Raw genomic sequence first — 5,073 nt, forward strand, 5'->3', positions numbered from 1 at the left:
TAAATACCACATTTGAGGGTTGTAAATTAAAGTGAAGCTTTGTTCCTCTCTTGTTACCTGTAGTTAAAGGGTAAATACAACATTTGTTCCCCCCTTGTTCCCTTTAGTTTACAATGTAAAATCTTGAAGGCAGTGAAATAAATATACAAACACACAATATATTTCTTCTTTACTTTGTAACCTTTATTTTAATAAATAAGCATTTTAAAAGACTTCATATTAATCAAACATTGTCTTGTCTATCATTGCCTATACTCATTCATTTTCTCTTCGGCTTTGTCCTTTTGTTAATCTGGGGTCGCCACAGTGGAATGAACCACCATCTTATCCAGCATATGTTTTACGCAGTGGATGCCCTTCCAGCTGCAACCCATCTCTGGGAAACATCCATACACACCCACTCACACGCATTCACTACGGACAATTTAGTCTACCCAATTCACCTGTACCGCATGTCTTTGGACTGTGAGGGAAACCGGAGCACCCGGAGGAAACCCACGCGAACGCAGGGAGAACTCCATGCAGAAACCTTCTTGATGTGAGGAAACAGCACTACCTACTGTGCCACCGTGTTGCCACCCAGCTGCAACCCATCACTGGGAAACATCCATACATACTCATTCACACACATACACTACGGACAATTTTACCTTACCCAATGTCACCACATATTTTTGGACTTGTGGGAGCACCCGGAGGAAACCCACGCTAACATGGGGAGAACATGCAAACTCCACACAGAAATGTCAACTGACCCAGCCGAGGCTCGAACCAGCGACCTTCTTGCTGTGAGGCGATTGTGCTACCCACTGCGCCTGCCTATACTCAAACAGCAAAATAACACATTATTTCCTTCCCCCTTTTTTTCTGGCATCTCTTGCTTGGCTTCCTCTTCTGCTCTTCTCATCTTCCACTGAGGACTCTGATGGTGAGTGGCTGATGAAATCCCATGGGTCTTGCTGCTCTGCATTTATATAAAATATATGAACAGACAGAAAGGCTTTTAGTAAGCTATAGACATGTTTATTTTCCTGTTTAATGTGTGTGTAGTGGTTGTCCAACAATTTTACACTCTAAACATTTACAGATACCATACAGACACTATACATTACTATCAAACAAAAGTACTATGATCAGATCATATGGGAGATTGTGATCATTTATAGTGATAATAATTAAAGCGCAGAGGGGAAAAGGCTTAAATATATGTGCAGGCAGTATAGACTTTGAAGTAAAGATTATTTGCAGTTCAGTGTACATATTTAAATTCTGTGTTACTCATTAAATGGTAAGTAAATGTAACGTTTGGGTTAACTACCCCTAAGGTTAGTTTTTGATTAAAGTACATGTCTTAACCCATCATTAGTCCTAAATAAAGTGAAAGATAACATAATATGGTTGATGTACTGTTATGGACCCTTTTTACATTTCAGCACAGTGAATGGGAAAGTACAACACATTTTTTTTACAATCTTCTTTGCTCAAATAAAATGAAAACTTTACGGTGGTGTTGTCTCGACAATTAGAAAAATAAAAAAATAGTGTGAAACTGATAACGCCAGCAAGAAGAGAGAATAACTTCTAATTTACTCATGACCATAGACACTGTTTGAAACACCTCGCACATGCAATCATATTATATAATGCATACGTAAACACAAATAAATGTTATTTTATAAAAAAATCATATAAAAAATTCAAGGATTTTAGATCCTGATGATCGTTAAACGCGTCATAACAGTGTTGTGAAAAGGGTGTAGTTGTTAAAAATAGGTACAAACATCAGATATAAACAAAAACCTAAACAAACACTTCTATGTACATAACGTCATAAAAATACTTGTTTTATTTACCTCGCGCTGCCGTCCTTGTACCGCCGTGAACAGGAAATTCTGGGAATGGAGGACGGAGAGTTGAATCGATTCGTCTTCAACAAACCGATCAGTGTGACATCAAAACATCGCGAGAACAACAGACAGCTCCGTGTGCATTTGAATCCATCTCGCGATATTGTATCACTTCAGGTACGCGCCTACTGATTCGTTGATTCAAACGAGTTGTGAATCAAGAAGCCTCTAAAGATCCGAATCAAACTGCAGCAGCACGCCACGAGGTTTTGCTCAGACTTTTGGGACGTTTGGAATTGCTCCGTCTTGTCACCATGTAACACATGTGAGTAAATCGTTGTCAGTAAATAAGGCTATTGTTACGATTAGAAATTGTGCATTAACCAGATTATATTTATTTTGTTTCATTTGTTTTTAGCGTAACATTAACGTTAGTTCATGGCCGAATCTAAACGGCCAGCAGCGAATATTTACCAATGTTTACTGTCGTTTACTTTGCACATCTTAGAAATGTTGCCAAAGTTCCTCTGGATTTAGTTTGTTCATGTCATTCCAGAAAGACTGGATGATGAGCAGGTCAGATCTCTGTGGCTGTTGTCATACTGACTGTGCAGACGATTTTCTCCCTTTATACGTTAATTACAGCAAAGTTAATGACAAAATTAATGTTTGGAAATGTAAATTGATATATTCTGTAGCATGCCAGTTTGATATATCAATACCCCCCCCACCCAATTACTATTAAGGTTTGCCTAGGACTTTAGCACAGTAGCCTACTATTTAAGCCTTTTCCCCTCTGCGCTTTAATTATTATCACTATAAATGATCACAATCTCCCATATGATCTGATCATAGTACTTTTGTTTGATAGTAATGTATAGTGTCTGTATGGTATCTGTAAATGTTTAGTGTGTGAAATTGTTGGACAACCACTACACACACATTAAACAGGAAAATAAACATGTCTAAAGCTTACTAAAAGCCTTTCTGTCTGTTCATATATTTTATATAAATGCAGAGCAGCAAGACCCATGGGATTTCATCAGCCACTCACCATCAGAGTCCTCAGTGGAAGATGAGAAGAGCAGAAGAGGAAGCCAAGCAAGAGATGCCAGAAAAAAGGGGGAAGGAAATAATGTGTTATTTTGCTGTTTGAGTATAGGCAGCAAGAAGGTCGCTGGTTCGAGCCTCGGCTGGGTCAGTTGGCATTTCTGTGTGGAGTTTGCATGTTCTCCCCATGTTAGCGTGGGTTTCCTCCGGGTGCTCCCACAAGTCCAAAAATATGTGGTGACATTGGGTAAGGTAAAATTGTCCGTAGTGTATGTGTGTGAATGAGTATGTATAGATGTTTCCCAGTGATGGGTTGCAGCTGGGTGGCAACACGGTGGCACAGTAGGTAGTGCTGTTTCCTCACATCAAGAAGGTTTCTGCATGGAGTTCTCCCTGCGTTCGCGTGGGTTTCCTCCGGGTGCTCCGGTTTCCCTCACAGTCCAAAGACATGCGGTACAGGTGAATTGGTAGACTAAATTGTCCGTAGTGAATGCGTGTGAGTGGGTGTGTATGGATGTTTCCCAGAGATGGGTTGCAGCTGGAAGGGCATCCACTGCGTAAAACATATGCTGGATAAGATGGTGGTTCATTCCACTGTGGCGACCCCAGATTAACAAAAGGACAAAGCCGAAGAGAAAATGAATGAGTATAGGCAATGATAGACAAGACAATGTTTGATTAATATGAAGTCTTTTAAAATGCTTATTTATTAAAATAAAGGTTACAAAGTAAAGAAGAAATATATTGTGTGTTTGTATATTTATTTCACTGCCTTCAAGATTTTACATTGTAAACTAAAGGGAACAAGGGGGGAACAAATGTTGTATTTACCCTTTAACTACAGGTAACAAGAGAGGAACAAAGCTTCACTTTAATTTACAACCCTCAAATGTGGTATTTACCCTGTAAGTACAGGTAACAAGGAGGGAACAAGGGAGGAACAAAGCTTCACTTTAATTTACAACCCTCAAATGTGGTATTTACCCTGTAAGTACAGGTAACAAGGAGGGAACAAGGGAGGAACAAAGCTTCACTTTAATTTACAACCCTCAAATGTGGTATTTACCCTGTAAGTACAGGGAACAAGAGAGGAACAAAGCTTCACTTTAATTTACAACCCTCAAATGTGGTATTTACCCTGTAAGTACAGGTAACAAGGAGGTAACAAGGGAGGAACAAAGCTTCACTTTAATTTACAACCCTCAAATGTGGTATTTACCCTGTAAGTACAGGGAACAAGAGAGGAACAAAGCTTCACTTTAATTTACAACCCTCAAATGTGGTATTTACCCTGTAAGTACAGGGAACAAGGAGGGAACAAATACTGTATTTACCCTTTAACTACAGGGAACAAAGAGGGAAGAAGCTGAACTTTAACATACTAGTGTATACTTGAACACTAAGAACAGAGTAAACTACAGCAGCAGTTTTTATTGATTGAAGACCAAATTACTAGATTTTTCTATAAAGCATCAGCTATACATTTACTGAAATGCAACAGTTAGCCCCCCTGTGCAACAGCAGTAAAGATGCGAGCCTGTTTTAATTTGCATTGAACCCTGACGGTAGGCCTATGTCATGCAAAGTTATTTGTTGATAGTGAGTTATGGAGACATTGATGGCTTTGGTGAGATCGACGAGTAAACATAAGGTAAGTAGTGTATGGAAATATATTTTATATTGAATTGCAGATTTAAAATACATACAGTATACAATAAGGGTTCATAATTTCACAGGTTGTAAACCTTTTGTTCATTAAACACCCCATATAAAACCCAAGCACTGAATAAGAGTACTAATGTACTCACGCAGGTGCATATACAGTACATTTGCAGATAGCAATATGTTGTCACCATCCTTGCATAATTCTTTATATGTATACAATACTTGAAGAAATGTACATCGTAAACTTAATATACTTCTTTGCGTGATGGATATCTTATTGTTACTCCCCTTTTACGCAAACATTATGGTTTGTTCTTTTGCAATTTAAAGAAAAGTACACCGTTATTTCACTGTACTTACGCGGTACCTTTTATGCTAAATATCTGGTTGTTATCCCCTTATTACCCGAGCATTACAGTTTGTTCCCTTATACTTACGTAAACGTTATTTATACTTACACTATAGGTACAGAAAAGTACACCGTTATTTCACTGTACTTACGCGGTAATTT

At 38.5% G+C, this 5,073-nt stretch overlaps 1 long non-coding RNA gene across 1 annotated transcript; it reads left to right on the forward strand.

Moving 5' to 3' along the window:
• Positions 1–2,122: 2,122 nt before the first annotated feature.
• Positions 2,123–3,637, forward strand: LOC147836037 (uncharacterized). Its single transcript, XR_015495870.1, has 2 exons — positions 2,123–2,172; positions 2,866–3,637. It is a non-coding gene; the product is annotated as an uncharacterized LOC147836037 (long non-coding RNA).
• Positions 3,638–5,073: the final 1,436 nt, after the last annotated feature.

This window comes from Danio rerio, chromosome 7 (assembly GCF_052040795.2).
Source record: "Danio rerio strain M-AB ecotype USA chromosome 7, GRCz13ab, whole genome shotgun sequence".
Taxonomy (NCBI): domain Eukaryota; kingdom Metazoa; phylum Chordata; class Actinopteri; order Cypriniformes; family Danionidae; genus Danio; species Danio rerio.